The sequence below is a fragment of the Hyperolius riggenbachi genome, chromosome 6, assembly GCF_040937935.1.
Source record: "Hyperolius riggenbachi isolate aHypRig1 chromosome 6, aHypRig1.pri, whole genome shotgun sequence".
Classification (NCBI taxonomy): Eukaryota; Metazoa; Chordata; class Amphibia; order Anura; family Hyperoliidae; genus Hyperolius; species Hyperolius riggenbachi.
In genome coordinates, this window is record NC_090651.1 from 24,020,275 (window position 1) to 24,042,701 (window position 22,427).

Below are 22,427 nucleotides of genomic sequence, written 5' to 3' on the forward strand. Positions count from 1 at the left end.
CGAAACATGCCCATCAGCACTACAAGTCTCAGCGTAACACCCATCAGGACTGTGGATACCAGAAAAGAAGCCATCGACACCCTCAGACAATACCCACCACCTTCCAAGGAGCGTCTGAAAATACCAAATCTGCCACAAAACCTGTTTGAAGTGTCTCTTTCAAAACAAAAGCCGCTGTTGATCGTATTCAGGGAACCAAGCAAAACTTCTCTCGGAATCTCCCAGAACGCCTTGAAGCTCCGCAGAAATTCCAAGAAGCCAGAACGATCACCAGGCTCACATGGAGAGCTACCAAGCACCCCCATGGAACCTATGACAGTTCCAGATTCAGAATTAGCAGGACACCCATCAAGATCAGGACTTTCAGGGACCACTTCTGGGCATGCAAGCAGGCAGGCTAAATCAGAACACGTCTCCACCGAGGAAGCATCTGAGTACGCTGGTAACCGAGGCACACTTGGGCTTTCTGGGTCACAGAGCACACTGGGGTACACCAGCACAGGAGAAACCTCAGGACATGTCGGGGAACTGCCAACCTCAGAGTCCGACATGACAAGACCAAAACCAGTACCGGGCAGAGAATCATCATGAGTGGAGGTCACAGGCACTGGACTTTCAAAAGAAGACTCGGATACAAATTCAGAAATTTCTGTGACAATAATATCATCATTGACTACATATGAGTGAAGCTCCATCAGAGCTGAAAAGGTAGCCAGCAAGGCAGCAATGCCTACGGAAGAGGGTAACACCTCAGAAGGACTTGGGGGGCAGGAGACATCTCCTACAAGTTCTGCACCCTTTGGGAGAAACTCGGAGACCTCCAGAACATCAAACAAGACATCAGGAACATCATTTTTCAAGTTTTCTAAGAAGGATTCTGTACTATCCATGTTACAGTGCAAAACTGGAACTTTATTTTGTGAACAGGGCAGATGTCCCAGGGAAGGTTCCACCATAAACTGAGACTGAATTTCATCATCATGAGTGGTACGTACAGGTATATTAACTGGACCACAAACTGACTCCCTAACTTTAATCTCGCTGCACCCAGAATTCTGCGTAGCAGTCAAACTAGCTTGCAACTCCAAAACTGCAGAAAAACAGGTAAAAATAGCAGCAATACTTAGACAAGCCTCTAGGGGCAGGGCAGGAGATATTGTACAAGGCAATATTGACTCATCCAGAGTACAGGGTGGAGAGTCAGAACTTTCTTCAAAGCAAGAAAGGGACTCCCAAATGTCAGTGTGATTGGACATCATTTTGTTATTCATGGTACAGGGCAGGCTCAGAGAAAGCGTCTCTGAATAAGGCAAAGAAGGTTCAGCATCAGATTCGCAAAACCGAAGCGCTGTCTCACTCTTAGATTCAGCTAACAATGTCGAATCCGAGGAACCAGAACGCAAAACCTGCGAATCAAAATTCACTTTAGGTTGTGAAACTGATGCTTCCATAGCGCAAAGCTCCGCGATCTGCGGACCAGACTGCAAGGCATCTAGGACCGAAACACTGGAGCAACTGTCTCCAGGCAACGGGCCCTTACAGGTGAGAACAGTGTGAGACAGGGAATCATTTGCAGAAGAAATAGCGACATCAACAGGATAAACTTTATTAGGCATATTAATTTTACATTTGACGCTGCATAGTCGAGAAATTTTCCCCATAGCAGGGTCACAGACGGAAGATCTCAAAGATCTGTTTCTAAATGAAAAAGGATCCCACACATCCTTGAGGAAACCGGCAGACTCATGCCGATCACAATCTGCAGGAACATCCGAGAAACAGGCATCAGATCGCACAGATTCAAACTGCACACTGTCAGGAGAGAATCCTTCAGGATTCGCACAGGAATCAACCACAGCGGCACACTCATTCATTTCAGATTGCACAAAGTCAAGACTCTCATGCTTTACCCCAGAAAGGCAGGAACAATCATCCGACAACGATGTCTCTTTATTGGAATCAATTGGTTGGTGTGTGTGTGCAACTCATCCAAAATCGTCTGCCACACATAAATCACCAGATCCACATCATCCTTGTCACATTCATCAGAATCAATCAGAAGGTACATTGAATAGAGACAAGCATTCAAGACATTTTCGCTTTTTGCGATGTAAAAATCGCAAAAGGCTTTCCAATCAAAATCGAATTCTTCCAGCAAGGCCCCAACATCCCAGGAAGCAAATGGGGGTTCAAACAGGCCAGTATCTAGATAATCTCCATATGGGTGGAGTTCAGGAACAAGAACAGATTTTTTTAACTGCTTTAACCACCTGAGCGGTCTGGATGAGCTCAGCTCGTCCAACACCGCCGGAGGCTGCCGCTCAGGCCCTGCTGGGCCGATTTTAATGAAATAAAAAGCAGCACACGCAGCCGGCACTTTGCCAGCCGCGTGTGCTACCTGATCGCCGCCGCAGCGCGGCCATCCGCCGCGTGCAGCGGCGAAAGAGGGTCCCCCCAGCCGCCCGAGCCCAGCGTAGCCGGAACAAACAGTTCCGGCCAGCGCTAAGGGCTGGATCGGAGGCGGCTGACGTCAGGACGTCGGCTGACGTCCATGACGTCACTCCGCTCGTCGCCATGGCGACGAGGTAAGCGAAACACGGAAGGCCGCTCATTGCGGCCTTCCGTGTTACTTCTGGCCGCCGGAGGCGATCAGAAGAACGCATCCGGAGCGCCATCTAGTGGGCTTTCATGCAGCCAACTTTCAGTTGGGTGCATGGAATAGTTTTTTTTTTATTTAAAAAAAACCCTCCCGCAGCCGCCCTGGCGATCTTATCAGAACACCAGGGTGGTTAATATAGTGTGCAATCCTACCTATAGCAGGATCCACATAAGCTCTGGATTGAGACAAAAAACCAGGAGACAAAACATCATTGTTATACTGAATGGTTTTGCACATTTCAGACTTGACAGAAATAACCTCTTTATTTGTGGTTGCTATGGGCAACGGATCTTTCCGCTGGGAAGCCTTCCTAGATCTTTTACGTTTAGACTTAGAGGCTTTTGATGGCTGCTTTTTAAAACCTGAAGTGGCAACTGACACATTGAACTGATTGTCATACTGAAAGGTTTTGCATGGAAGGGAAAGATCAGCTGACTTATCAGCAGCTACACAATCAATCAGAGCAGGTGGTATGCCAGGCAGTTTAAACCAGTGAGAGAATATCACTGCAAGAAACTAATACAGATTATCATTCCAAGAATTGGTTTTTAGCACATCATATGCCCAGGTGAACAAATCATTTTTTAAGAGCACATAGGCAAACAGAAGAGCCGACGTGGACGGATCAGAAATCTGGAAGGTGGGATTCAGGCAAAACCTCACACATTCAGAAAGAAATTCCGCCTTGGTCTCTGAATTTAGCCTTTTAAAGCTCTTAAAGACGCAGGACCCAAACTCGACAAAATCGTACAAATCAGAAATTCCGTCTACACTGGGGTTTTGGGTTGGGCTGGTCATACTGTAACGATTGTGGAACTTTCTCCGTGATCAGCGCACAACGCGTTCGCTGACACGGCGGAAATCCTCCACAAGCGTGTAATTGCAGGCACCCAGCAAAAGGTGCTACGCACCTGTAGAGGGAAATTCCTGTCGGCAGATGGCGCTGGGGAGTGCAGAGGAACCAATTCTCTGTACCTCCACAAATGCGCAGAACGCAATCGCAAGAGAGGCGATTGCGAATGAGAACGAGCAAAGGGACAGGTTGTATGTGTGTGCGCCAATCCAGTCGCCACCCCGCGACCGCGCACACACAACAGCAGATATGAAATAGGAACGTGATCGCGAGAGGTGCGATCGCCAGACGTGACACAAGGCAGATCAGAATAGAATACGAGGGTAGCAAAGGCACAGCAAATAATACAATGAGAAGATGCGGAAAATAACAAACGCTAACTAACCGCGAACACCGCACTCATTCGCAACAGTGCACGCGGTTATGCGCGGTCTCCACGTGATAAGCACAATAGAGACAAGCACGCCTAACTAACCATCGACAGACAAACATGAAACAGAGGACGCGAACGCTTGCTTAACGGTTACCTCACCGAGCCTTCAGCAAGCGGTCGTAGCAGACAAGACAGACACACGAAAACAGGGACAAGAGAGAGATAGGATCCACAGCACTAGCGAAAAGTGGCTAGCGCGATCCAGGTACAGAGTAGCAGAACAGAAGGATCCACAGCACTAGCGAAAGGTGGCTAGCGCGATCCCAGGAGACAGAACAGAAGGATCCACAGCGCTAGCGAAAAGTGGCTAGCGCGATCCCAGGAGACAGAACAGAAGGATCCACAGCGCTAGCAAAAAGTGGCTAGCGCGATCCAGAGAGGCAGAACAGAAGAGATAGCTGGTAGCAACCGCTGCACCAGCTATGCTCCAAGAACAGAGATCAGAATGACTTCCTATCGACCACCGCTGGGACAGGACAATCGCAACAGACAAACAAAACAGATAAACAATCCTAACTGCACTAGGGAAATCTGCCTAGCACAGTTTCCAGGAATTACTCTAAGCTGATCTTCAAACAGAGAGTAAGGCTGACACCCCACCAGGAGTGTTACATAGGACGAAATCCTTATAACCAGTGAAGCATTGTGGGAAAGACATAGTACTTATAGTACACGCCTCCAATGAATGTGGCCAGGCAATTTGCATGACAACGTATGCAAATTCCTCTGCAAGCACAAGCTGCAAAACTGACAGAAGCTCTTCTTTCCAGAGTCCTGCAGCATGCAAACCTACACAATTGTCAAAAGGCTGCCTGCCTGCACAGGCAGCTGAGCAAATCATCACACTTGGTCATTGAGTGACTGTATGTCCAGGTTACAAAAAATAGGCGGAGCCAAAACCAAATTTCACTGGGAAAATGTAGACTGCAGGCCTTCTTACACTGTTAATGGCAGGGTTCCCAAACTTTGCCCAGATGGTCACTGGGTGACTGAGATTAATATTCAGGGAAGTGGGTGGAGCCTATAATAGCCAATCAAAATTCACCTGTTGATTTTCAAGGGGAATATTTAAATTGCTGCCATTTTTATACTGGTAATAGCAGATGCCTCAAACCTGCTACAGTTGGTCATTGGGTGACTGGGGTTCAAATGCTGGAGAGGGGCAGAGCCACAAACAGCCAATCTGATTTGTTTAATTTCTATGGGAATATACAAATTATTGATGCTAAAGACCCCAAAGCTCACAAACTTGGTCATTGAGTGTATATGCATTATGGTTAGAAGAAGTGGGTGGAACCAACACAAGTCAAATACATACCCGGGCAACGCCGGGTCATCAGTGGGTGGAGAAAAATACAAATTTCACTGGGAAAATGTAAACTGCAGCAATTCTTACACTGTTAATGGGAGGGTTCTTAAACTTTGCACAGTTGGTCACTCAGTGAATGGGATTAATATTGAGAAAAGTGGGTGGAGCCTACAAAAGTGTATAAAGCTTCACCTATTGCTTTTCAAGGGAATATTTAATTGCTGCCATTCTTGCACTGTTAATGGCACAGGCCTCAAACCTGGTACAGTTGGTTATTGGGTGACTGGGGTTCAAATTCAGAAAAAGAGGTGGAGCCACAAACAACCTATCAGATTTTTTTATTTCAATGCAAATTATTGATGCCAAAGACTACAAAGCTCACAAACTTCATCATTGAGTAATTGTGTGTTAGGGTTAGAAAAAGTGGGTGGAGCCGACACCAGCCAAATACATACCCGGGCAACGCCGGGCAATCAGCTAGTATTTTATAAAAATGACACCTAACTTTTTGTTGAAATGTTGCCTGATCTTGTAATCCTCTGTAAAATGATAAAGTCCTGTTACCTCTCACTAAACTGGTCTGGTCTCGCCAGTAGGAAAAAAAGCCTCACAGAGATTACAGGTAGTCCCCGGTTTATGAACGCCCTACTTTTGAACGACCCGCCGATACGAACGCCCGCCGACCTGCCAAGATGACGTCACGCAACCGGGGATTATCTCTTCTGCTGCCGTTTTTAAAGCAGAGTAGGCGCAGCGGAAGGCAGATAGAGGACATCTCACCTGTTCCACAGCGGTAGAATCAGAATCAGAATCTTTATTTACGCCAAGCACGACTGGGTCGTGCCCGGAATTGGTCTTGGCACAAACAGGATAAAGGTAGGATAGGGCACACATAATACATCAGAAGGATCAACACTATATCACACATTACATACAGAGAAAGCATACAAGCAAAAAAACACTCAATTTTTGCATCATTACAAAACACTCAAATTATCACCGGGCTTGGCACGTTGTGGTGGGGAGTGCGTGGAGAGAGTTCAGTGAGTTGACAGCTGAGGGGAAGAAGCTGTTTCTTTGTTTAGTGGTCCTGGTGTAGATGGACCGATATCTCTGGCCCAAAGGAAGCTGGCTAAAAAAACGGTTGCCTGGGTCTGAGGGGTCATTTGCAATCCTCAAAGCTCTGGAGCACAGCCTTGAGTGGTAGAGGAGGTCCAGAGCGGGTAGCGGTTTTCCAATAATTCTCTCCGCTGATCTGATGACTCTCTGCAATTTGTGTCTGTCGCTGGCAGAGGAGCCGGCATACCAGACTAGGATGGAAGAGCAGAGGACAGATTCAATTGTAGCGGAGTAGAAGCTGGTCAGAAGTTTTGGGGACATGCCGAACTTCTTCAGAAGGTCCCAGCGTGCTGCACGGAAGCTGCATGGCCCGTCCTCTCTCTCTCTCCGTCCACTGTTCCCCGGCGGTTTCACATGCGTTGCCTAATGACACAATCAGGAAAAGTCCCCTAGTGGCGGCGCCTCCTGATGCGTCATTATGCGACGGGGGGACAGTGGAGAGAGAGGGGATGGGCCGGGCAGCACGATGGGACCTTCTACCGCCGTGTAACAGGTGAGATGTCCCCTATCTGCCTTACGCTGCGCCTACTCTGCTTTAAAAACGGGGGCAAAGGTGGCTGGCACAGTGTCCCGACTTAAGGACGGATTAAAGTTAAGAACGAGCCGACAGTCCCTATCTCGTTCGTTAACCGAGGACTACCTGTATAAAAAAAATGCTTCTCCAAGCCTTCACTGTTAACATGCACATTTTGCTGTAACACACTACATGTAGTGGGTTACAATGCCACATGTTGTTAATACTGCAACGTACCCGCTACATTGTGAATGTTGCATATATGGAGTGTTGCAGTACTACAAGCAGCATCACAATGTGACCATTATACATCACCACAATGCCCCACTGTGAATGTAGCCTTAAAAAAAAGAAAAAAAAAGTGTCAGTAAAAAATTGCCTTTGTCAGTAAATTTTTAGACTTTTGTCAGTAAAAAGTAAATCAAAAGGTTGGCAACACTGGCATCGGTGAGTGGCTGCGCGGGCACAGGATGTCTGCGGGGGACCATTAGAAGCCCCGGGTAAGTTCAACTCATTTTCCCCCAACCCCCCTACAGCATTCCTTTAAAGAGAATCTGTACTCTAATATTCTTACAATAAAAAGCATACCATTCTATTCCTTATTTTCTCCTGGGCCTCTCTGTGCTGTTTCTGTCACTCCCTGCTGCAATCCTGGTTTGTAATGAACAGTTTTAGGCAGTGTTTACAAACAAAAGACTGGCTTCTAACCAGAGTATCATAGGCTGAGAACTAGCTTACTGTGTGACTCATGCAGAGCTTGGAGGGGGTGTGTAAAGCTTCTGCCAATGACAAGCAGTGCTGCACATTCCACACATTCCAGTCTCAGCCCGACAGACACCACAGAGGAAAGGAGATAAGATTTATTACAGAGACAGTGCAAGTAGGAAAGGCTGCAGTAAGACAGGCCACATTAGAACAGGTATAGGAACTTATAGGATAGAAGAAATGAGGCTTAACATTTTGTTACAGATTCTCTTTAAGAATCTATGTATTTTTTATGTGCCCAAAGTCTCTTGACCCAGCATAGAAAAAGTAAGCCATTCTCATCCCCTGGGCAAGTCTCCCTAACACTGCTACTGCCTATAGAGCGCGTCCTAGTGGCTGCAGCTTTGGCACCTTGAGCGCGCCAGGAGAAAAGCGCAATATAAATGTTCTGTGTCTATGTACAGTATATTACATGTATTATAATCTGGGAAGCTAATTAGTTTAGCTAAAGGGATAAAGGAAAAGGTCCACGCAGGCACAGGGAGACCATGCAGACTCCATGTGGATATTGACCTGGCTGGAATTCCGGCAGGGGACCCAACGCTATTGCAGGGTGACAGTGCTGGCCACTGTGCTGCGACCCAGCTCATGTTATCTCTCTCCTATCACCTCTTATAGTCTGTTACTAGCTCGGACCAAACATTAAAAAAAGTTCAATGTCTGGTCAAAGAGGGGAAAACACAGTGGGAATGCTAGAGGCGTACATCAAAAAAGGGTGTCAGGAAAAAAGGGCGCGTGGTGTAAACGATAAGCAGTATTATCGTTTATAAAAATATTGTGTAGAATTTTGTTTACAAATAGTGTTTTAAGAATTTATAAATCATTAAATAATGTGTATGAAATTGGCAATTCTTAAAACGTTAATCTTCCCTGTTTCCAAGCTGAAACTTATAATTACGTTTGTTAAAAAAACAGTAATATTTGTTTAAACATTATAATTATATATTGTTATGAATAATCTTGATTTATCGTTTATTATTATAATAAAATGTGAAAATATTGTTTATAACAATGATATTAATATAAGTACATTCATAATAACTGTTGATTAGTAAAAAATGAGTATAAAATTGTACTAAAACTATACCTAACCCTACTCTCACACAGAACCCTCCCTGTACCTACCCCTAATCCCTAGACCCCCCTGGTGGTGCCTAAACCTAAGACCCCCCTGGATGTGCCTAAACCTAAGACCCCCCTGGTGGTGCCTAAACCTAAGACCCCGCTGGTGGTGCCTAAACCTAAGACCCCCCTGGTGGTGCCTAAACCTAAGACCCCCCTGGTGGTGCCTAAACCTAAGACCCCCCTGGTGGTGCCTAAACCTAAGACCCCCCTGGTGGTGCCTAAACCAAAGACCCCCCTGGTGGTGCCTAAAACTACCCACCCCAAAGCCCTCCCTGTACCTATCCCCAACCCCTAGACCGCCTGGTGGTACCTAAACTTAAGACCCCCCTGGTGGTGCCTAAACCTAAGACCCCCCTGGTGGTGCCTAAACCTAAGACCCCCTTGAGGATGCCTAAACCTAAGACCCCCCTGGTGGTGCCTAAACCTAAGACCCCCCTGGTGGTGCCTAAACCTGAGACCCCCTATGGATAATAATGTTTTACAAACATTAATAAATAAAACATTTAAATAAAAAAATTTAAATAATTTTTTTTGGGTGGATAATAATGTTTTAGAAATGTTTTACAAATAGTGATTGTAAAAAATATATTGCAATTTACGTTACGTAGTGATCGCTTTATTTTGTGAATAATAATGTTTTACAAACAGTAAGGCTAGGTTCACAGTGGTCAGTTGCATAATGCATGTGTTATAATGTGTTATGATTACTGTGAACTGCAATGGAGACTGGCCATAGACTTTAATACAAAGCTTGCATGCATAGAGTTGGAATAAAGTGATCTGTTACAACGCAGTACTGTGAACAGCCCCATAGAATTGTATGGGCAGTGAGCTGACATGCAGAATTATTTAGCAATTATTCTGCAACGCAACTGACCACTGTGAACAGGGCCTAAGGGTTAAAATGTTAAATAATGTTTTAGTTAAATAGGATAAATATGTTTAGTATTTTTATAAACGTTATTTGTCACGGGCTCATTTTCTAAACGTAAATCCTCACAAGCACAGTTATACAACATGAAAAATCTCCGGGCGCCGTTTATAAAACGTTATTTATCTCCGGCGCCCTTTCTTTCCTGTTCGGCGCCCATTAAACGATATTTATAATGGGAGTGAATGGGGCGCCCTTTTTGTCCACTTGTCTCATGCGCCCAAATCTCCTGCTTCCATTCTAGAGAGATGTAAGAGGGATATGGGGACTGTCATATGTTTGCATTTAGTTATTAATTTGTTGGACTTACAAATCTATACACATGTCCTGCCCTGCCCAGGCCTGCCTGCCTGCCTCTCTGACCTGGTCAGCAGATGCTCACTAGGTAGCGATTGCACTAGGGCCCACGCTTCTTAGATAGGGGCATTGCTAGGATCCTAAGAAATACGGGGCACTTTTGGGCACTCCAGGCAGAAAATGGGTGTGGCCATGCACCAGAATGTGGGGGTGGTCATGGGTGGAGCCAAATTTGCATGAACTTAACAGTGGTCTAGGTAGGCCTGCCCCTCTCCATCAATACAAAAAAAAAATGTCAACATATCACATAAACATAGTTACCTGGCTTCTGGATTTCTGCTGGGTGGGCTGGCCTGCCGCCAGGTTATCTGCCAGTCTCCCCATAGCAATCCCTGACCACCTAGTGGATCCCCTCCCATGTTCCCACTAGCCTACCATTGTGGCACCACAACTCCCAGCATGCCCCCAAAGAAGAACCACAGCCCCCTGCATGCCCCCATAAAGGCATCACAGCGCCCAGCATGGCACCACAACACCCAGTATGCCCACATAGAAGCACCACAGCACCTAGCATACCCCTGACTGATGCACCACAGTTCCCAGCATGCCCGCCATTGAGGCACCACAGCTGACTCAGAGGGACATCTGGGGGACCCCTGAATAGATCCGGGGCACGTGCAGTGGCATAGCAATAGGGGTTGCAGAGGTTGCGACTGCATCGGGGCCCTTGGGCCAGAGGTGCCCCTTGGGGCTCTCCCTCAATTGCAGAATTAGCTCTCTATTGGTCCTGTGCTCATAATAATCACTTCTATAGATGATTTGAATAGTAGTAATCATTAACAAACTATTCCCCATCCCCTTTTTGCACCTCTAATACTGTGGATGACCGTGGCAGGTTTTAGTGCGCCCGCGGTATCAAGTGTTACATATACAGTGCCTGGGGGGGGGCATGTAAAACTCGCTCTGGGGCCCATAGATCCATAGTTACGCCACTGGGCACTGATCTTTGGGGCTAGCATCACCCCTGCATCACTATCTCCATTATCTTAGGGTTTGTGGTATGATTGTGAAATGTTAGGTTTGATGGAATGAGAGTGTAATGGCAATGGATATGTGATATACAGGGGCGTAACTAGAGACCACTGGGCCCCCCTGCGAAACTCTGGATGGGGCCCCCCCAACCAAACACTCCCCTTCCCCCCAGCAGCAACAACCGCCCCCTCCCTCCAAAAATAAATCAGGCAGGATATATATAAAAAAATTTTACATACACTAAGGCTCGGAGTAAAGCCCCCCACAGTCTCTGCAGCCCCAGCCACACACATCACATACACACTACACGTCTCACACTACACATCGCAGACGCACCGCACACATCGCAGACACATACACATCGCAGACACATACACACCGCACACATCGCAGACACATACTCACCGCACCGCACACATCGCAGACACATACTCACCGCACACATCGCAGACACATACACACCGCACACATCGCAGACACATACACACCGCACACATCGCAGACACATACACACCGCACACATCGCAGACACATACACACCGCACACATCGCAGACACATACACACCGCACACATCGCAGACACATACACACCGCACACATCGCAGACACATACACATCGCACACATCGCAGACACATACACACCGCACACATCGCAGACACATACACACCGCACACATCGCAGACACATACACACCGCACACATCGCAGACACATACACACCGCACACATCGCAGACACATACACATCGCACACATCGCAGACACATACACACCGCACACATCGCAGACACATACACACCGCACACATCGCAGACACATACACACATCGCAGACACATACACACCGCACACATCGCAGACACATACACACATCGCAGACACATACACACCGCACACATCGCAGACACATACACACCGCACACATCGCAGACACATACACACCGCACACTTCACAGACACATACACACCGCACACTTCACAGACACATACACACCGCACACTTCACAGACACATACACACCGCACACTTCACAGACACATACACACCGCACACATCGCAGACACATACACACCGCACACATCGCAGACACATACACACCGCACACATCGCAGACACATACACACCGCACACATCGCAGACACATACACACCGCACACTTCACAGACACATACACACCGCACACATCGAAGACACATACACACCGCACACATCGCAGACACATACACACCGCACACATCGCAGACACATACTCACCGCACACTTCACAGACACATACACACCGCACACACCGCAGACACATACACACCGCACACATCGCAGACACATACACACCGCACACATCGCAGACACATACACACCGCACACATCACAGACACATACACACCGCACACATCACAGACACATACACACCGCACACATCACAGACACATACACACATCGCAGACACATACACACTGCACACATCGCAGACACATACACTGCACACATCGCAGACACATACACACTGCACACTTCACAGACAGGCTGTGTGTATCACATACATTTGGCAGCTGCAGCGTGACACCTTCTTCCTGGTCTGGATTACGTCGCCTGCCCTTCTCCATCCAGCGTGCTTGACCGGACCGGCTGGGAGGGGGGCCCGAGGAAGCGTCGAAGCAGGACGTACAGGAGAGGGGAAATAAGGCCCCGTTCACACTTGCGGTTGTCTGCCAAACGGACCGGATGACCTGACCGGATCCGGACCGGATCCGGATCGAAACCGTACGGTTCTGATCCGGATCCGGTCCGGATCCGGTCAGGTTGCATCAGGTGTTCATCAGGATGCGATCCGGATCCGTTTGGCAAAACCTACGTAAAAAACAAAAAAAATGTTGGGGTCTGGGAGGTCAGCAGAAGGGGGACCTGTGGAATCAGGCCCTCTGCTGTTTAGCACTCACCTCCACCTCCGACATGCTGCCAACATCCTGCCAACATCTCCAGCTCGTGCTGCTCCACTCCAAAATGCTTGCCCATGTGTCCCCATCCAATATCGCCGCAACAATCCGCATAGGAAGTGGGGTAGAACATCCGGATTTTCAGCCAGTGTGTTGTGCGCTATCCGGTTCCCATTGCTTTGCATTGGCCGGATGGTGCAGTCCGGCTCCGCCCCGGATACGGCTGCCGGAGGAGCCGGACCAAAAAATAGCGCATGTTGGAACGGACGCCGGAGTCCGGATCCGGTCCGGCTCCGGTCCGGACGAAACGGACGCATGTGAACGGCGGCATAGACTTTCATTGCTATGCCGTGCGTCCGTTTCGTCCGGTCCGCATGCGGTGCGGCTCCGGCACGGCGATTCCGGATAGCCACCGCTAATGTGAACCGGGCCTAAGCATTCCTCCAGGTCCTAGTGCCTGCCTCCGCACTCTGCAGGAACAGACTGCATAAAAACAAATCAATTTTGCAGTGTCAGCCCGCTCGGTAAGGCAAACGGGTGGGCGGTGAGCATCAGAGCCACGGGCCCCCTCTCAGGTTTCCCCCCTCCGGGCCCCCCTGCGGCTGCATGCCTTGCAGGGGCGGTAGATACGCCGGTGGTGATATAGCAATGTAAGAATGAATATGATGATACTGATCAGGAAACATGGGAATCGATTATGGTTTAAAAATCCATTAGCAATTTTATCCTCTCTACCATGCTTGGAGTCACATACTCACGTAGGGGTTCAGTGACGTCATGCGATCGGAGTATTGCGATAGATCCGCTGGGATCATAAAAGATCCACTGGGTATGTCTTAAAGTTCAGGTGGTGGAGAGGATGAATTAGTTGGGGGGAAAGAAAAGAGAACTGACTGAATTTTGTTCAAAGTGAAAGAAATGTTGCTCAGACTTTTCTGGCTTCACAGAAACAACTTGCCCAGCAGCAACTAGCGACTAAGTCCTGAAATCGGATGAGTGAATAATGGCGCACAGCGTCTATGCATAAAAATGGCGCCACATTAAAAAGATACGCTTATCGCTATTTATCGTTAGTACTGCATAATAATGGCGCACAGGGAAAAAAGAAGAAAAACGGCACAAAGTAACGTTGTTTATCAATAGTGCCGTTCATATGCCAAACAGCAGACGTTATTGTGCACAGTAACGTTATTTATCAATAGCGCCCTACATAAGCCAAACTGCAGGCATTTTTTAACTGCAAAACAGTGAATGGATTTAATGTAACACTGTTAAGGTTAGGGTTAGGCACCACCAGGGGAGATTTAGGGTTAGGCACCACCAGGGGGGTCTTAGGGTTAGGCACCACCAGCGGGTGCTTAGGGTTAGGCACCACCAGCGGGTGCTTAGGGTTAGGTACCACCAGGGGGGTGCTTAGGGTTAGGCACCTCCAGGGGGGTGATTAGGGTTAGGTACCACCAGGGGGGTGATTAGGGTTAGGTACCACCAGGGGGGTGGTTAGGGTTAGGCACCACCAGGGGGGGGGGGTTATGGGTTAGGGATAGGTACAGAGAGGGTTCTGTGTGTTAACGCTAAATAACGATAAGGCTTTAACGCTAAATAACGATAAGGCTTTAACATTAAATAGCGATAAGCGACAAACGGATTAGCGGCAGCACCCTGCGCCTTTATTCGCAGGCGCCACTTTCAGATGGATCCCCTGAAATACCAAGGGTGTTTGGAAAAAGAGACTCTCATCAGGCGGATAGTGACAGCGTACCTAGACGTATCCCTTGATAGAAGCTTAGAAGCTGCCTTGTTGAAGAAGAATGGAACAAGATTTGAGTCGTAGGAAGATTGTATAGATTGTGGGTCACTCTTATGTGCACTGGGCTCACAGAAAATCTATTAATAGTGACTATGGGAAAATCTTGCCTTATCTAAAAAGACTTTTTTGGTTTATTGGTACAGCATAAGGTAGAAGAGATGAAGCCGGCACCATCTATCAAATTCTTCTGCTTTTTTATTGCATTTCCAGTGAAAGAGCAACGTTTCAAGGCTACACGCCTCTTTATCAAGCTTAGCTGGAAGTTACAAACACATAACAAACACAATGACATTTATACTATACATGGTTAGCAGCAGCCAATCAATTCAAATCACTTTCCACGAATCATAATGGTCCTAAGCTGTCGGACCTGATGGGGAGCTTACATCTCGCTGCTCTGATGAGATGTGCAGGCCGGACCTTCCCCTCTACTCAGCCCCTCATGGCCGCATGACCCTCGACCTCCTGGGTCCACCCATCGTCACGCCGACTCCATCCACCCGCTCCTAGGCGGACCTGATGAAAGTACTGCGTGACATCGCCAAAGCGCCGTCCCAGCTTGTCTAGGCGGATACTCGGGAGACGCAAGCGGCAAAGAGCCGCTGACGTCACCCATCAGATGTTGGGAGGTCGGAAGCCGCCCGGCCAATCGGGGCTTTCCTATGTTAATGCAACATAGAGGTCACATCCAAACATACGTATCTATGCGTCTACTCAGACGCATACGAACCACATGGCTAATTTACATATATATACACAGTTGAGCTTGCAACAGGCATGATTTTGTTTTGCTTTTCCCTTTTCTTCCTCCTCCCCTCCTCTTCCTTCCTCCTTCTCCCAGTCCGTTTGCCAGTACAACTCTATTTCCTAATCCATTGAAATTGAACACCCTTCATGCCTGTTGCAAGCTCAACTGTGTATATATATGTAAATTAGCCATGTGGTTCGTATGCGTCTGAGTAGACGCATAGATACGTATGTTTGGATGCGACCTCTATGTCGCATTAACATAGGAAAGCCCCGATTGGCCGGGCGGCTCCGACCTCCCAACATCTGATGGGTGATGTCAGCGGCTCTTTGCCGCTTGCGTCTCGCGAGTATCCGCCTAGACAAGCTGGGACGGCGCTTTGGCGCCGCCCCTGGCGTGATGTCACGCAGTACTTTCTTCAGGTCCGCCTAGGGCGGGTGGATGGAGTCGGCGTGACGATGGGCGGACCCAAGAGGTCGAGGGTCATGCGGCCATGAGGGGCTGAGTAGATGGGAAGGTCCGGCCTGCACATCTCATCAGAGCAGCGAGATGTAAGCTCCCCATCAGGTCCGACAGCTTAGGACCATTATGATTGGTGGAAAGTGATTTGAATTGATTGGCTGCTGCTAACCATGTATAGTATAAATGTCATTGTGTTTGTTATGTGTTTGTAACTTCCAGCTAAGCTTGATAAAGAGGCGTGTAGCCTTGAAACGTTGCTTTATTCACTGGAAATGCAATAAAAGAGCAGAAGAATGTAAAGGGAAGGTTCAGGCACAGGCATAAAATAATAAAAATCCAAATCCACTTACCTGGGGCTTCCTCCATCCCGTGGCAGGCAGGAGGTGCCCTCGCCGCCGCTCCGCAGGCTCCCGGTGGTCTCCGGTGGCGCACCCGACCAAGCCAGGTCGAGCCTCTTCTGCGCTCCAATCTGCGTCCCACGCGGGCGCGCTGACGTCATCGGACGTCCTCCGGGCTGTACTGCGCAGGCTCAGAACTACTGAGCCAGCGAAAAACAGCCCGGAGGACATCAGCGTGCACCAGTGAGACACAGATTGGGGCGCAGAAGAGGCCCGACCTGGCCGCCAGCCTGGCCAGGTCGGGCGAGCCACTGGGAGCCTGCGGAGCGGCGCCGAGGGCACCTCCTGCCTGCCACGGGCTGGAGGAAGCCCCAGGTAGGTGGATGTGGATTATTATTTTTTTTTTTTGATAGTCCCTGAACCTTCCCTTTAATAGATGGTGCCGGCTTCAACTCTTCTATCTAGCTGAATGATCCAGAGTGCTGCTGGATCACTGGCCGGGTACATTGAATCTTAAAGCCATTACTGGAGTGTGCAGTCACATCACTGCCTATTGGTACAGCATAAGGGGAATCTGCTGGGAAATGCTGTTTCATGTTTTTCCTACTTTGCTGCATAGCTTTCCTTCTCCAGATATTTTTATTTGCCATTTGGGTGGGAATGATGTGGGTACCAGGGATGGTCGTAGTCAGCCAACTTTGCTACGTTGGAACTACGCGTAGTTTTACGCAATTACGCTACGCCAAACTATGGCTTTGCAACCAAATATTCGCTTCGTATGCATTTCGTAGAATACGCGTTAAAATATGCAATTATGCGTAGTGCGGAGCATACAACCGCACGCAGAAAATTAGACGCGAGCAACGCATTCGTAGTTCACTACGCAATACACATGTTAACTACGCATAGTGGGCGTAAGCTAGCGGTACTTCGCTGCGCGTAAATTCGTAAGCGTAGTTTTGAAACCTCGCCTACAAACTACGATGCGTAAATTCGCTCTGGCGTAGTTTCTGCTCATCCCTGGGTAAAACTAACACTGTTGCTTTGTTACACCATATGAAGTATGACTTCATGCGCATTCATAATACCATCTCTGAGTGTGTACTGGTCTTTGCTAAAATCATTCCCAGACAGCTGTGGATTTCTCCACAAGATTTAGGATACATACTGTATATTGTGGCGTATAAGACTACTTTTTAACCCTTGAAAATCTTCTGAAAAGTCAGGAGTCGTCTTATACACCGGGTGTCATTGATGCCGGGTGATACGCCCTATCCTGTTACCGACTCTCAGATCTCACTGCTGAGGACTGTAGTGAATCTGCGCAGGCGCTCATGTGCGAGATCTGAGAGGCAGAAAAGGAGGTAAATAGGAGGATACAAGGGCGGGGCCATAAGGGTGAAAGAGGCATGTTTTATGGGTACATCGTGATCTCTTCTTCCATACCGCTCTGATAAACAGGTAGACAAGGAGATCTGACCAATCCACTTAGGGAGAGGGAGAGTTGACCAATCCAACCAGTCAATCGCCTACATACAGTACAGCACCAGTATCTGTTCATATATAGCACCAGTAGGGGTGCTCGGAAAATTCCGCGGAATTATTAATTCCGTGATTCCGGACGGAATTGGATTAATTCCGATTCCGGTAGTCGAAACGGAATTCCTATTCCTCTAAAACAGAATTCCGCGGAAATTTTATAATTCCGGCGGAATTTTCTGCCAAATCTCTCTCTCTCTCTCTCTCCTCCTCCATCCATCCAGTACAGAATTGCAGATTTTCAAAACAGCTTATATACCATAGCTGGGATTTGAACCCAGGACTCAGTGTGTAGTAGGTATCTGTCTTACCCTCTCAGAGGCGGATCTGGAGGCGTGCACATAGGGCAGCTGCTATAGGCCCCCTTTGTTACTCACCTCCCAGGGGGCGCATAATTGAGAGAATCCCCTCTCCCTCCCAGCCAGGTCTGAGCACCTCCTGGCTCCTTCCCATGGCGATGATTTAGCTGGCAGCCAGCACTGTAAAGCAGTAGGAAACGCTTTCCGCGTACCATTCCCCTCTCTACTGCTTACGTCGCCCAGGCAACATCGGCACTGCTCACATCTCCCTCCTGATTGGCTGCATGGAGCCCTGCTGCTGCCACTGGGGCTGATGGGGGATGGAGCATAGAGGAGAACAAGAGTCTGCGACTCTGCGTAGCTGCAGCCAAGTCTGCTGACACAGACAGTGAGTGAGTTTTTTTACTTCAGGAGAGGCAGGAGTGGGGAAGCTGATAGCCGATGTGTGTGAAGTTCAGGAGCAGAGAGAGGCAGCTCCTGACAATAAAGATAAGATGATTACTGCTGAATACTTTCTGTCCTTTCTCTGCTCCCAGCATGTGCTCTCCTTTCTCTGCCCCCTCTCTCTCCTGTACTGTGTATCATGTTCCTGGTGTGATGTTCCAGCCAAATGGGACTGGTGAAGATAGCCCTTGTGAGATTTTTCACTTTCCACACAGTCTGATCCTCCATCTCTTTATCTCCTACCCTTTCTTTTTTTTTTTTGCACTCTCTTGTGTCCTACCCCTGCCTTTCCCACACTTCTTACTGTCCTCTATTTCCCCATCTCAATCTCCATTCTCCCTGCTTGTCTTACCCCCCTCCCCCCCATCTATTGTACATCCCTTAAAAGGTATATTTAAGCAGGGATGGTCTTTTGAGTAGCTTACCTGGATTCAAAATATAAATTATACAGTGGTGACCGTGAGAGATGGGGGTTAACTTACCCATAAGTCTGTGGGATCATATGCATTCACATCATTTACATCACACGCAATGTGTGTGACACATTTCATGTCACTACCGCACTTCCTTCTTCTAGCTTGAAGGAGAAAGCGGAATACTGGCGTGGAACGTGACCCAAATGGAATGCATAGGATCCCACGGACTTATGGGTAAGTTAACGCCCATCTCCCGCGATCACCGCTGTATAATTTTCATTTTGAATCCGAGTATCTACATCTTTTGCAACACTTTACAGAGCACCTAGTCATGTCACTGATTGTCCTCAGAGGAGCTCGCAATCTAATTCTACCATAGTCATAGTCTAATGTCCTACCATATTATTATTATGTATTTATAATGCACTGACATCTTCTGCAGCACATTACAGAGTACATAGTCATGTCACTGATTGTCCTCAGAGGAGCTCGCAATCTAATTCTACCATAGTCATAGTCTAATGTCCTACCATATTATTATTATGTATTTATAATGCACTGACATCTTCTGCAGCACATTATAGAGTACATAGTCATGTCACTGACTGTCCTCAGAGGAGCTCACAATCTAATCCTACCATAGTCATAGTCTAATGTCCTACCATATTATTATTATGTATTTATATAGCACCAGGGGCGTAGGAATAGGCCCTGCAGCCCCTGCGCCCGCGGGGGGGCCCGCCCCCCCCCCCCCCTGGGGCCCGCTCGGGGCCGTTTTGTGGGTGCTGGAGGGGTGGCAGCATGAGGGGAAAGCCTTGCCCACAGTCGGCGGGGAGAGGGGTAGTTCCGTGACGTCAGCCGCTAGAGGGAGAAGTCTCCGATAGAACGCACGGAAGCAGGTATGTATCTGCCCGCCGCTCGCTGCCCACCACAGCCCCACAGACACTTACGAGCTGGAGGGGAGCGCAGAGGGGAGAGCCCCGAGGTGAGGGAGAGGGGGGAACTACCCCTCTCCCCGCCGACTGTGGGCAAGGCTTTCCCCTCATGCTGCCACCCCTCCAGCACCCACAAAACGGCCGCGAGCGGGCCCCGGGGGGGGCGCTCAGAAAATCTGCAGGGGGGCCCGGTGGGGCCTAGTTACGCCCCTGTATAGCACTGCCATCTTCTGCAGCACTATACAGAGTACATAGTCTTGTCACTGACTGTCCTCAGAGGAGCTCACACTCTAATCCTACCATAGTCATAGTCTAATGTCCTCCCATATTATTATTATTATTCTGTATTTATAAAGCACTGACATCTTCTGCAGCACATTACAGAGTACATAGTCATGTCACCGACTGTCCTCAGAGGAGTTCACAATCTAATCCTACCATAGTCATAGTCTAATGTCCAACCATATTGTTATTGTGTATTTACATAGCACTGACATCTTCTGCAGCACATTACAGAGTACATAGTCATGTCACTGACTGAGGAGTATTTTTTAAATGTAGAGTGCACATATGACTACCGTATACTAATATCTAGAAGCACGTGTCTATCTAATTCGGTTGTCTGGGGAACAGATCTACTCAAATTATGTATAATGGGGGCACTTTGCTACTTAATTATCTTGGCGCTCCTGGCTATTTAATTTCTTTATCTTGAGGCACCTGGCTGCTTTTATTATGGGGGAATAAGCTTGGGGGCAGGGATGGGGGGGGCGCAATTGTAGTGTTTGCCATAGGCACTATTTTAACCAGATACGCCACTGTACCCTCTAGACCATGAACCACACTACATGCTAAAGCTGGCCTAGCATAAAGCATACTACCATTATGATCAATTCGATAGTAAAAGTAGCATGATTAAGGATTTGTACTTTTTGAAAAGCATGCCTATACACCATAGCTTGGATTTGAACCCAGGACTCAGTGTGTAGTAGGTATCTGTCTTACCTCTTAGACCAGGGGTAGGCAACCCATGGCTCCAGAGCCGCATGCGGCTCTTTTTCACCTTTGCCGCGGCTCCTAGGCCGCAGCTCAGGTAGTGTGTGTCAGTGGCTGCGGCGCGCGTGTGACGTGTGCTGCCGCTGGCCGGTAGCCTATCAGAGAGGCCGCCGGACCGGTGCAGTGCGGGGCTTAGGGCGGCCATTTTCCCGTAGCCCTGCAGTGTAATGCAGGCAGGACGTGACGTCGGGAAGGAAGAGGATCGTAGGAGTTGCGCGCCACAAGGAGGTCGGGACAGGAGGAGATCGTGACAGGAGGTCATATGGTATATAGGCATGCTTTTCAAAAAGTACAAATCCTTAATCATGAGAGAGAGAGATATTTTAAAATTTTTCAGACGGAATTCCGTATACCGCGAAGCTGGTCCGGAATATCGCCGGAATTAAAAGGAAGCGGAATTTGGGATCGGCGGTATGCGGAATTACCGCGGAACGGAAAAATTGCAATTCCGAGCATCCCTAAGCACCAGTATATGATGATTTTAAATTTTTATTTGGTGTGCGTTGGAAGAGGGGTAGTCTTGTACGGTAAGTATATCCCAAACTCTATATTTTAACTGGAAAAGTTGGGGGGTCATCTTATACGCCCAGTCGCCTTATACGGCGGAATATACGGTATTAACCTCCCTGGCGGTAAGCCCAACACAGTGTCAGGCTAGCCACCGCAGGGGATTGCATGGCCCCGGGAGGATTTTTTTTTAAATAAAATGTGTTACATAGCCTTCAGCTAGCACTTGGCTAGCTACCTGTGCCCCCCAAGTGCCTCCGCTCTCCCCCCCCAATCCCCCCGATCCCCGCCGCAATACAAACCCCCAGGGATCCCGTTCTGCTCCAGGCTAAAGACATGAATTAATAGGGCATTATCTAGATCTCTGCCAGCTATAGGGGGATTTACTTATTGGCACAATAAGTTTGAGGGTTCTCAGCATGGCCTGTTCCGCTCTGATAGGGTTCAGTTCTCCAACCAAGGGTTGGATATTTTCAACACCGACCTAAGACCGATAATTGAATCAGCCTCTATGAGGGGTGGGCTACGGTATTAATGATATTATGGATTAGGTGTTCTTGTAAGTCACATTACGGGTTAATGCTTTCTATGTAGTAAGAGCCTCTATTTTTATTATATAATATAATCCTTTAGGTAACGATTAGGGTTAGAATATCTCCTATAGTATGTTTTGTCGCTGCCACTGTCCCTATATACATGTTACTGGATGTTACTGCATGTATAATTTAGCAGGCTTCATATCAGTGGGTGATGTTCATTGAAAAGTCTCCTCCTCTTTTGATACCTAGGCTATTATTTTTTATTCAGTTTGACCATAACCATAGGTTTCATGTTGCTATTGTGCTTTGCTTTATCTTGTTTGTGAATAGTTGCTGTGTGTCCATATGGGCAAACAGCAGAGTCCT

At 48.0% G+C, this 22,427-nt stretch overlaps 1 protein-coding gene and 1 long non-coding RNA gene across 3 annotated transcripts in view; one reads left to right on the top strand and one right to left on the bottom strand.

Annotated features, from left to right (window-relative positions):
• The window catches only part of LOC137520732 (uncharacterized), a 55,083-nt gene extending 36,683 nt beyond the window's left edge, over positions 1–18,400 (bottom strand). The window contains exon 1 of the long non-coding RNA XR_011021922.1: positions 18,243–18,400. This is a non-coding gene — a long non-coding RNA (uncharacterized lncRNA). The remainder of the gene's footprint in view (positions 1–18,242) is intronic.
• Positions 18,245–22,427, top strand: part of LOC137520730 (F-box only protein 2-like) — a 142,736-nt gene continuing 138,553 nt past the window's right edge. Inside the window, exon 1 of one of the 2 annotated variants that reach the window (XM_068239030.1) lies at positions 18,245–18,556. The gene's annotated coding sequence lies outside the window, so the exon portion shown is untranslated. The remainder of the gene's footprint in view (positions 18,557–22,427) is intronic. The other variant, XM_068239029.1, reaches the window with a different exon arrangement.